The sequence below is a fragment of the Paramormyrops kingsleyae genome, chromosome 10 (genome assembly GCF_048594095.1).
Source record: "Paramormyrops kingsleyae isolate MSU_618 chromosome 10, PKINGS_0.4, whole genome shotgun sequence".
NCBI lineage: Eukaryota > Metazoa > Chordata > Actinopteri > Osteoglossiformes > Mormyridae > Paramormyrops > Paramormyrops kingsleyae.
The window spans coordinates 30,349,511-30,362,620 of NC_132806.1; positions in this window are offsets into that span (position 1 = coordinate 30,349,511).

Here is a 13,110-nt window from a genome sequence, read left to right on the forward strand (position 1 = left end):
TCAACCACAGAGGTAACTTAATACTTTATTTTTGGATTCATATTGTAATACTTGATGTTCAAAATTTGGTTTATGGACTTAATAAACTTAGTTATCCTTTTATCCTAATTTAATTAAAGATATATTTATATATATATTTAAAATAATTATAAATTGTTATATTGACCTTATAAGTAAAAGCGAAATTATAATATTATATAATTTGAAGATTATATAGACAAACAAATACAAGTAAGAGTTAGATGTACCAGCCGTTTATTTAATGTTTAACGAAGAGCTTGAATAACGATTACTGGTTGTTAGTCACATTAAAATACAGAAATGTCAAATTACATACCTTTATCGTTTTGAATGTTGAAAGAAAATCTAGCAATCCATATGTTGAAACAAAAACCAATTTGCTATCTATAGACAACGTCTCTACGATTATATAGTAATATATATTTTGTCAATAAAGTGCAACTAATGTATCTGTAATTAATTTTCTAAAATAATGTTAATGTGAAATCACTTTATAACAGGCGAAATTCAGAAAGCAGATTGAATAAATCTTGTTATAAATTATTTTATAACCTTAATATACCCCCCCCCCCCCCCCCCCCGCGCGCCAGGAGTACATGAATCCATACTGTACGCCTATAAATAATACATTTTAGTTTCTCCCTCCCATTAGGTTCAGAACTTGTGCCCTTAATTCTACACGACTAATTAAGTGTAGGCTAACAGTCGATTATTTTGTCAATACAACATGTGTAGCTATTAAACTACTTGATTTCTATTTTAACAGAGATGTTAAATCATCCAAGGTTTCCAGAGCTGATGTGGAAATCAATGCACATAAACGTAATCACCAATGTCCCTTTCGTCAAAAGCAGAAAATCCCATTGAGGATCTATCCAGTCTGCCCACTTCCACAGCTCTCAATGCCTGTCCAAGTTAGCATCCTCACAGTCACTGAAATGCGATGATTCCCCGTCGCTGCCGTTGGATGATGCCACCTTCTTGTTGTCGATCGACAAGTCTGATTTTGTTGTAGACAGAATGATCAGATGTCCGACAGACGCGTTAATATCTCGAGGCTCCCCTAAGAACCGCAGCGGGTGCTGCGCGGATTCCGCCGGGTACTTAATACTGCTGCCCAAAACGCTGTCGGGGGAACGGGGCTCCAGTTCCGTCCTCTTACCCTGATTACCAAGCACGCTGTGTTCTGCGCTGGAGCTTCTACGATCCGGTTTCCCAACGCCTTCCAAAAGTTCCGACAATTCCGTTATATAAATTTGTGCCATTTGAAGAGTGTCATACTTGGACAACTTCTTCTCGTTTTCCAGTGAGGGTATGACACTTCTCAGCTTGTCAAAAGCCCTGTTCAGTCCATGCATCCTCCTCCTCTCCCTTGCATTTGCAGCCACGCGCCTGTGCTTTTGCGGACCCGAATTTTGCTTCTTAAGTTCTCCTTTTAGTTTATCGCAGTCATTTTCATTCATGGCAACACTGCCCGATAACTTATTCCGTGATATTACATTTTCAATCTGTACTTCCACAGAGCCATGCTCGTAAACAGTGGATACTGGGCCCTCCGATGACATATATGCATGAACGGCACTGGCTGCTTGAAAAGCGGGGTTCAGCCAACTGCGAGAATCATTATGTGATAACCTTGATATTTCAGCAAACTGAAATTTGTCTATGTGGCAGTCGTGGATGCTTCCCTCTGGCCAGCTCAAAATCGATTTCTTTTCGGCTGTCATATTTTCTTTTCCTGTAACAAAAAATTATAACAATCAAAATAAAGCGATCAGTAAATTCCTCACCAGCATAGAATCCTTCAGTCAGTATTTTTCCTTTTGTTGACTTATTGTTTCCCTTATGTTTTACTTTTCACGGGCAGGAAGACTCTTACAACTGAAACATCGAAACATGCGCAAATGCCGAAGCTGAGACTTAAAATCTCACTTTACTCCTAATCCGTGTTTGGCTTTTAGCGTGAATTACTCTTGTCCCCGCCCACAAAAGACACCGGTCACTTATTAATAGCCAATGGCGAATGTCACACACCCAATTCCCAATTCTCCAAAGATTAACGAAATAATAATAATAATAATAATAATAATAATAATAATAAGTAAAAATATCCGATGAATTGGAAGCATGTTTTATTTAAAATATTTTTAGAATATCTTATGTTTAAACAAATTTAATACCCTATATCTAAATTTAATGTCAGTTAAATATAACATTCTTTGAACGTTCCTAAACTATGAATTCAGCATTTCACATAGGAACAGGAACTTATTAGGAAAATGAAGCGGCACACACGAGCACGCGCCTTTTCAGAAAGGGCAGAAAAGTTAACACGTAAGAAAGTGTAATGCGAGTGATCAGTTAGTTATAATTATCCAAATCTATTAAACAGACTATCATACTATTTTAAGATCCACCTATATTTTGTATTTTAAAATGAATAAGAAATAGGCTTAAGTGATTTGGACCAAGATGATATAAATAAATGTACCAGCACAATTCGTGGTAAGGAACAGCCATAGGTAGACTTCAGTCGCAGACTAATTTGACAAATTTCCTGACGATGAAGGAATGTGTTGATTGATTTGTCTGCGAAACTTAAAAATCAAAGAATAACAATGAGTATATGTATCGTCACGCCTTTAACAAACAGAGCCCCCGTTTGCCCCCAGCTGAACAAACGCTCGTATGTCAGTCTTGAGTGCTTATGCTATATGCAGTTAATTACAGATAAGCAACGGACTTGGCAGCCAGTCGTGCTCCTATGCCTGTTGGTATAGCGGTAGAATCGCCCTATAGCCCAAGACTGATCTCAAATAAACTGTAAAAGGGCGTTATTACCAGTCGTAAAATGAACAGGTGGGAGACACGTCGCAGGATGCACCTGTCGCCAGGGATCAGTACCCGGATAGTACAACTGATAAGTTTCCTTCGTGAAATAACCAGGAAGCAAGTAGCACACAAGCATCAGATAGCAAACCGGGACACAAAAGCGCTACATTCCCGTATAATAAAATCGATCAAATGTGAAACTCAGAAACGATATTTAATATAATGCAAAAGAAAGGCACCTGCGCCTTTGCATTCATAAGCCCCCCCCCCCCCCACGCCCCTACATCAGCTGGCGTCTGAAGCACGCCTGCGTCTCCCATATGCTGCTCCCAGAGTTGACTTTCACACAATTTATTGCTGGGATTTACAATGAAAAAGTTCATCACTCATCACAATAACAACATGAGTTTTAATTAAGACGCGCTTCTTTAAGCCCGCCATTACAACACGCACGGGACATTCTGTTAGTGCGGACCGAACCTTTTCTTTGGGCTCTGATTGATTTGAATTGTTAAACTCTTTCTGGGCAGCTTGATAACTAAGACACACGGCAACATGAAAAATGTCCTGGCTGGGAGGTCAGCACTGCCGATTTCAAAGAAAATTAACACAAACCGCTTTAAACATTCAGCATGTATCCTATACATTTATTTTATTGTACTGTATATGTTATTTTTAGTCTAGCAAAAACAAATTAAATTCGTGAAATTTATCTACTTTTATTGAACACCTTTTTTTAACGTTTCAATTGGCAATTCATATAAACTATCTTTAAGATCTCTTCAGTAAAGTGAGAAATAAAAAAAAGCTATCAATACCATCATTTATGAATTTACAATTAACAATAACAAAGTTTGTTTAGATTTAAAGCCTGGGTCCCCCCTCCAGTCAATGTTATAATTTGAGCTCTTCGCTTATCCGTTTTAATACTCTGATACTTTAAAAGCTTTAAGTCGCCGCATATTTTAAAATTCGGCGTCTGGCGAGGACACAGCCGTACAAAGTGGACACACCGAGCGGAGACAGGCGGCGAACGCGAAACGCTGCCGCGGACCTGCCCTCCCGTCAGAGAGTTAATGAGCCTTGCCGCGCTTGAATGAACTGGCACGTTCTCCAACCAGGGGTGTCCATTCATTTTCCCATGAATATTTCATTGCTGGTTCCCCCCCAACACCGTTGCGACAGCCTGTATCCCTGCTGTATTGAAGGCTGGGGTGCAGAGCTTCATTTTCCATCTGCTGTGGGGTGTGAGTGGGGAGTGGTACTGGGGGCCGCGGGAGGTGTGGGGGACATTGCTGGGGTCACCCCGTCTCCCATGTGGCTTCGCTTGGTTCCTACGCACGCGACTCATTTTTGTGCACCACTTGCTCCACATGCATTGACCTAATTATTCAAGTGTCACCCATCCACTAGTCCTTCCCATTCATCAATGCTTATTATTATTTATAGAAAAAAAAACACATTCTAACAATATCTTAAGCACGGTTTAATGAACAGATTCCACCGGGCGATCTGCTCTCATTAACCACATTCAAAATTCGATTGTATTCAGGAACTGACTTTGATGCACGCTGTGAAAATGACTTTTCATCTATCTTCCCACCAAGGGAAGATTAGTATTAGGCCTATTTTATGCGCTCTTTAGCTAGTTAACATCTTCTACAGCTAGTTAATTTCTAAAATGCGGATTCATTCGTCTAAACGCCACATTCTGACGCTGCTGGTAAAATCTACAGGTTAGTAAGAATATTGCGAAGTGTTAATGTTATTGAATGGAAATTGCATTTTGGCTAATTGTTAGTTTTCTTTAATACGTGGTAGCTATACAGCATATTTCGAAAAAATTCGAACGCATCTGCTAAATAGGCCTAAATGGGTAAATGTCAATGCAAGTCGAGCTACATTTCGCCAACCGCACAAGCAGAACTTAGTATAATTAAAGACTTTATGTCTTTAAAGGCTGAATGTTTACATTTCTTTTCACAATAGACAATATAAAAACAGCAGCAAAAATTAGGCCTAACGAAGTGAAAAAGTTCAGCCCTTGATATCTGAGGCTATGTAATTATCTCGATTGACCCGAAGCGACGGAGGTGGAGCGGGGAGCCCTGTGATCCCCCCAGCCGTCCGCCCGCACCCGCGAATAAGGAGGACTGGTAATTCATTTAGGGTCGGGAAGTTATTTTCCAGTTGGAATAAGGGGGTAATTAAAAGAGCGATAACTCTGGTCGTTTCTAATGAAGTGTTATTACTACTCAATTACCAGGGCAATTTGCTTTGTGAAATTACCCCATTATTAAAATGATGTTTAGCTGAATTAGAATATAGGTAATACCGGTTAAGAGGCTTCGGAGCTGTCGGATTTTATTTAGAAATATTGTTCCGTTAGTAGTGGTTACTTTTAAGCCGACATTTTAATTATACTGAGAAGGGCATTACTTACAAAAATAGCAGGCTAGATGCATTTTAAATGCACCAAGAAAAGTGCGTATGGAAACGAAGTGTTACTGTAGTATTAAGTATATAGGTAGGAAATCAGCACGAGTTTTAATGGGGCTATTAGGCTATTCGCTGATTTCGGATTGCCTGTAATTTTCTGCGCGTGTGATGGGATCGGCTGTGTTACTGAACTTGCGGAGGCAGAGCTTGTTGGACCCTTTGTGTTTATCGGACTGCCGAACTTACTACATGGTTGCGCAATCAAAGGAAATGCGGTGCCTTTGGCGTCCGGATTCGTGTGCTATCCGCCCGCCTTCTAGCGTGAAATCGGAAACTAATTACGGAAAACGCAGGCCTTCCCCTTGAAGAAAAGACACCTTTTCAGTGTCCCTCAGTTCCTTCGAGGCTCATTCAGAGTGCAGCCTAAAACCCAAACAGACAGTAATATAATTATGTTTCATTTATCATCGTTGTTTCATTTGGATTTCTAGATTCTTAATTTATTCTGAACCTTAACAAAATCTTTTTCGTATTATGCAATGCGATCCACAGCTGTCCACAACCTTTTTTCATAGTGTGCAGTGGGACTGGTGTTAGGATCTCGACACATCCAGGGTTTAACATTTCTGAAACTGAGAGTAGGCTTATTAAAGCATCTGAGGTAAACAAGTGATTCAGGGCTGGTTCTGATTCAGCCCCGATTGCCCCAGCCGTGTGACACCTCTGTTGTGCAGAAGACTAAACATGAATAGCCTTAAGCGCAAGGAACATCTGCTTAAGATGTAAACATGGCCCAATTCCTCATCTGCCTTTAATATATATAAATGGACAGAGAAGAACCTTGTTCAGTTGTTCCTCTGCCTTGTTCCTCCAAAGAAGATGGATGGATGGTGTAGTGGCAGTGTGGAGCTTGAGCTAAGTGCAGCCTTCCTCTTCGCAGGAGGAATTGAGGTGATTATTTGGTGCTGTTCCTGCTTCATGGGCAACACAATGCCTGATTCCTTTGGGGGGGGGGGGGGTGGGGGGGGGGGGGGTGGTAGTTCTGAAGCGTATATTTCCAGCTGGGGGCTGGTAGCAGTATACAGCTTCATGCAGGGAAACCCAGGCAGCCATCTCCACAGACCAGTGGGAAATATGTCTGTGTCTCTTTGTTGAAAGTTTGCCTTTTGCTGTCGAACTCCTTTAAATGAATATAGACAGTGACGGGAATTTGGGCCGGCTAAAGTTTGGCTGCTGTGGCCTAACAAGGTCAACTTATCTGAGAGACGCTTGTGAAGGAAGTTAATATACGTAGGAGAAAAGTGGGTCAGACATTATTATTGTTTAATGTTTGTATCTGATGGTTTGTGTAGATTGTTTGTCGTGCCCTATAAAACACTGGGCTGGATGTTTACATTCTATAGCAGCGTTTCGTGCTGCCATCATACAGTTAGTCACTGTTTGTGTAGATTTCAAAAGAAACCTTTACAGGGACAGGACCAGCCTGAAAAGGCATGTTTCCACGGTCTGAGTGTTTCTTGTTTTCACCACAGTAGTGCATAACTATTGTCTTTTGTCTAATATTTGTATATCGTTAGTAATTCTTTGTAGCATGTGTTGCTAAAGGAGACAGAATTCCAGTGCACTTGTTGCACACGATCAGTAAAACATCTTCAATCTTTAAAAACTACATGTGTTGAGCTGTAATAAATAAAATTGTAATAAGTCTTGTGTTTGAGTGCTGCCTCCTATGGCTCTTTAGATACGTATGGTGTGTGGATGTTACGCTGTTCTTTAACCATAAGGCATTTCGACGAGCTAAGAGTTAGTGTGTGCCCTGACAATCGACAATAAACTTCAGGACTTAAGAGGGCATCCATGCTGCTTACTATACCCATGATTCTGCCAGCAACAAAAGAGAAGTGTGAGTTTTCTTAGCTGGATCTGTTGAACCAGTATCAGATTGTGTTCACTGCTGAGACGTCTAAGCACTTATGTAAGTCGCTCTGGCTAAGGGCGTCGGCCGAATGCCGTAAATGTAAATGTAAGTGCAGTAGATACTACTGATAGGTCCTGCGTGGTGACTGGGAACTCTGGGAAGCTTTAGAATGAAACTACCCATGGCCATTTCCTAACACCTCCATCAGATGTAGCCTGTTTAAGATGATTTAAAAGACATATATTTCCTTATATGGCCTAAGTCCACATCTGCATTTTAACTGTAAATTGCACGTTCAAGCTGCATTCTAAGTGTGCTAACCAGCTGAGGCATTGCATAATATTTTCTTAATGCATGTTGGTAAGGGTGGCGTGGCGACTCAGTGAATAGTTCTGTAGGTTCACACCTCTGTCGCTGACATGAGGTTCAGGTGAATTTGTGCTCCTAAACCGGCTTTAACTGCCAAGTGCTTCCTGCATTATATAACCTTATATTCCCGCTAAAGCATTTTATTTTCTTTTTAGTCCATGAAAGAAGTTATCGGGGTAAATATTGAGATCTGTAAGGTCAGTGTCTGAATTAATGGATCAATTACAACTGAATATTTTTGGTAATGCTTTGCATTAATTACACCTTCATAATGCCTTTGTAATGCATTTGTAGAACATTCATAAACAGCTTGTAAGTTCATCTTAACATCCTAACATACTTTAACAGCTGTAGTATACATTAATAACCAACATTATATGATGACAAACATTATGCTCGTATAATCATATAATGTTTGTTATTAATGTACATTAAAGCTATTAAGGGATGTTAGAATGTTAAGGTGTACTTACATACTGCTTATGAATGTTCTATGAATGCATTATGAAGGTGCACTGTATGTTCTATGAACGTGTAATGAATGCATTATGAAGGTGCAGTTAAAGCGTTAGTTAAGCACTACCAGATTTTCACTGTAAGTCTTATGTCAGGCCGTGCTACTGTGTGCCCCTGAAGTTCCCCTGAAGTGCCTTAATTGGTAATTGCCCTGTCTTGATTGGCCTCATGTGTTACACCTGCGTCCCACATTTCGGAAGTGAAGGCCCAGTCTGGCTGCTCCAGCATTTGCTGTGTGTTTGTCACGTTAGTCGGTGCAGCTGCTGTTGTCTGTGGTTCCCCACGTTGTTGCTCTTGGCAGCAGTGCCTGTGTCTGTCTCCTCTGTGCTTCCGTGATTCCATTCACCTGCCACCTGTATCGCCCAGCAAAGCATTCGGACTCTGCACGTGTCCTGTTCTCCCTTCGTCTGTGTCTGCTCAAGCTGTGACATCATAACCAGCCTCGCACACTGATTTAGCCACTCGTGTTATTCATTCATCGGTTTGTTTGTTCATTTATGTCTTTAATTGGCTAATTTGGCCGGTTGCTCACAAATGGCTTGGCTGTCTCATATCTCATAAACAATGGCAAGCAGAGTTCATTCAACCAGTAGCTTCTGGGATAGGATCCAGGCCCCCACAACCCTGCATAGAACAAGTGGGTACAGAAAATGGATGGATGGATGTGTCTTAATTTTGCGATGGTTTTCTTCTTACCGTGCAGTGTTTCTGGCGAGCCCATTGAAATATCAATGACTGACGCACATTTTTGGCCATTTCAGCAACACGGAATTTTGTCCCTCCTGTCCCTCCTGTCAGTGTCAGAGTGATTTCACGCGACATGATGGTGCGCTTCTCACTGTTAAGTAGACTGTGCTTCCATAAATATTCAAGCTCTTTTTTAAAATATTTTTTTTAAGTAATTTTTTTTTTTTAATTAACCTTTGGAAATAGAACACACGAAGGACAGGCAAGGTATAACCAACCATACATTCTTCTCTAAGTATTTTATTCAAACTCACCACAGGATATCATTATTCATTAATAAGTGAACAATAAATAAAAAGAATATATAAAAAAATATTGATATATTGATAACTCTGCTCAGGTATACTCACAATAAACTAAAAGTAAGAATCTGAATGAATTATTTTGTTAGTTTAGTAATATTTCTACACTTTTCATGTGACTACACAACAGCACATTGAGAGAGTTACAATGTCATAGTTACTCTCTCTGCAGATTTTCTGATAGCTGACAATAAATACACCATGAATATTTCACCGACACTGATGAAGGAAGTCAGAAATAAGCCAAAGTTGATAGATCCTGTGACCTTCAAGGCTGCCTGCTAAATAGCCCTGTATTAAAAACTGAATTGATGGATTTGCATTTGTGCATGTGTTTATGTTTTCAATCAATACAAATTTAATTATATTGAACTCCATGACAATTTGTGCACACACCAACTCATTTTTTTGCACAGTACTCTGTCCTGTTTCAATATGTCATATTTATTTAACGACTGATTACTGGAGCTACTAGATAAAACTGAATTGGTGGCAACAGAAGGGCAGTTGTGTTGAGGTGGCAAGTCACCATGACGGCAACAAGACTTATCTCCTGACGTTGTTTTTCCTACAGCAATGTGTGACAGGAAGTTACACAACACCAAGCCCTGCTCACCGCCTATTTTCAGCTTATAGTAAGAACTTAAAGTGTCATTAAATTTGCTTCCACTAATGACCCGTTTTGCAATGACCAGCCCAAAGATTATTTACAAAGGTGGTGAACCAAATAAACAGCATTAAATGTCTGATAGCAGGGCTGGAGAAAAGGCGGAGACAGGGCTAACCCAGCGAGACCCTCCGCTGTGTCAGGACAACATGTGGCAGATAGGAGGCTGCTGGGCTGCCCTGTGACCTTGAGCGTGACAGGAGGAGGTGGCGGGGGGTGGAAGAACATCCCCCCCCCCACACACACTCTCTGAAACATTGCCCATTCACAATAACAGTATCAGCTGAGTGCCATAATGATTGTTCTGCTTTGAAGAGCTGCCTGTCATGTACAGGGCTGAAACGTTTTTAACAAGACAGATGCATTTATTTAAAATTTCACTTGCTGGAATGGAAAAAATGCCTAAATGATATTCAGGGTTGCCAATTTTGGTCAGCTGGCTGGGGTGAGATTTTCAGTAAGACAAGTCTGCACACACATGCACAAGCATTTACATGCGTGCAACAGTGTTATTTCCTTGCAAATAGTATTAGGTTTATAATGAAATAATATAGATTTGCTGTAAGTCTGAAAGCGTGATTGTCACGCCAGATGCGTGAGAGCTGGCAGCTCTGAGTTCACGCCGATGTAAGGAGCAGCACAGACAGGGACAGACAGCTGTCACTCCGCCGTCTTCACAGGGACCGGGGCAGATAGCCGGGGGTGACACAAGGACGGTCAGGCGACAAAAGCCAGTGGCTCGTCTGTCTCTGTCAGCGTGGCGCGGATCACGAAGGCAGAGGCCGGATCTGGTGGCTCAGATTCCCCCGTGATTGATGAGGTTTGCAGACGCTGTTTTCTGCTCATCCGCAGGCAAATGGCGTAACAGGCAAGGGGGGCAAAACGTCTGAAGAACAATTTCTATATTCATATATCTAAACCAGCAAATTAAGCTTGCAAATGAATAATGAAATCCATCGACCAGATTGTACGCGCTGAGTTTTTAGGCTAACCAAAAAAAAAGCATCGTTTTATGATCTCTGTTGTGCACTTTGAATATTTTATGATACGTGAATATTCTTATAAACTTTATGGCACATTTGATAAAGTGCGTTCACAACTTAAATGCACAGAAATGGCGATAATTATGTGGATGTAAATATTTTTAAAAGTGTCATTAACAGACGCGAGTGGAACTTAAACAGACGACTGTAATCTCGCTTTCGGCCACAAGATGGCAGTACCACATTAGAAAATCTTCGGAATCGGACAGCGAAGAGTTCTAAATTAAATTTTGCGTTTAGTGTATGTTTGTGGGGGTGACGCTACAAATTCTGCACCCCCGACAATATACCCCTGTGCTGTCCAGGGTCCCTTGAATCACTGAGGGATTCTACCCCGTTTACCCGTGTGAGTGGAGTTGTGCATGTTCTCTCGATGTTGCTTGATTTGCGTTAAAAATCGTGTATGCGTGTGTTTGCCACACTGTGCGTGACTGTATGTCCTGTGATTGACTGGAGTCCCATCCAGCGTTGACAGCTTGTGCTCTTTGCTGTCCTGGGACAGATTCCAGGCTCCATGACCCGGTGCAGCTTAAAGCGCTTCAAAGATGGATGGAGGGATGTATATAGCACTGTAAAACATTTCTACAGCTAGAAGAGGAAGTAATAATTCTGCTAGCTGCAACAGGGAGGACAATAGACAGCCCGAAGCTGACTAGACTTTGTTTTCTAAAACATGTATCAAATTTTTTTCTGGCCAACTGGGTTATTTGTCTGTGTTATTCATTAAATCAGCTTGAATCACATATCCGCCGACTAATTGTTGTTTTGATACTCTAAGGAACGGAACATCCAGCTTTGTGTTTGTTTACTGTGTACTTAAATAAATTAATGCATTACTGAGATTTTAACTGGTGCTTAATATTAAGGCATATTTAAACTGACTCAGCAGAGGATCCCTCAGATTTGCTCATTATCCAAACTCTTATTTCCTTTCATGTCTTACGCCGGTCAGTAGGGGGCAGTAATGTTATTTCTTCGGGGAAGAAGCTCCTGCTTTTTTGTTAGTCCAATTATTTCACTTTCATTCAGCCCTCATGTGTTGCACTTAATAAAGAAAAAAGTATACAATGTATACAAAGAATAATTTCTAAGCCAATAATCAGTACATTTCAATTTCAAAATAAAAAAGATTGTTTGATTGGTGTGCTACCTCTGAATAATTAACCTTTCAAGATTTGTTCAGGTTTTGGATAACTCAATAGTCAGAGTCCATTATGGGTTTGTGGCATTTTTTGTTATTTTAGTGTTTTTTTGCCATTTTTCCATGGTCATGTTACTTATTGCTGGTTGTGTCTCCCTATGTACTATATATATATACAGTTTTGGAAAGATACAGTTAATCTGTTTTTAAGGTAGATTTATTTTTAAACCGTTCAAGTCCTCTGAGTTGCTCCAGTAATTAGTAAGCAGAGGTAAGACTACTGCCATGTAATTTTGCTCTTTCTGTCATTCTACTCTTGTTACATTTTTTAAAGAACTCACTTGAGTAGCCAACAGATGGTGTGGTTTCCAGAAAATATCGTTTTTCACAAAGCAGATTCTGAGGTGAGTTTCTGTGTCATGGGGCACTTGAAACATTTCCCTCTTCTCGTTGATCACAATGGATGGAGAGCCACAATGCATTTAAGTGTGAACGCATTTATTGACGACGGTGTTCGGCAGGGTTGCCGTGTGTGTAAAGGGTATGGAAATGATGGCTTAATCGGGGGTGCTGTTCCAGGCACAGCAGGTCTCAATTACTCTTATTTGGTTTTTAATTGCCAATAGACAATTGTTCATCAGCCCGTCTCATCACAGGGCTCCCCTGGGAAATCAGAACGAAAGTGAAAGTGACATTCGAATGCAAGCACACTGTACTGCAGTTACAGTACCTGCCTGGCCAACTTTCCTTTGTATGCGATCAACAGGTTTATGGCCAGAGTCAGCAGCACAGTGCCACGCTGTGCTGAGTTCTGGGCAGGACACCCATGACAGTTTGTACACCTCTGATGACAGCTGGATTCAGGTCTGGGGTCAGAAACATCTGGCTAAGCCTGTAGCTACACTACATGGCCAAAAGTATGTGGACACCCCGAGTAATTACAGAAATTGGCCACATAAGCCACGCCCATGGCTGACACAGGTGTATAATTAAGCAGACAGCCATGCAATCTGCAATATCAAACTATGGCAGCGGAATGGGTGGTCATGCAGAAGAGGCTAGTGACTCTCCACTTGGCACCATCATTGGACGCCAGCTTTCCAACACGTTAGTTC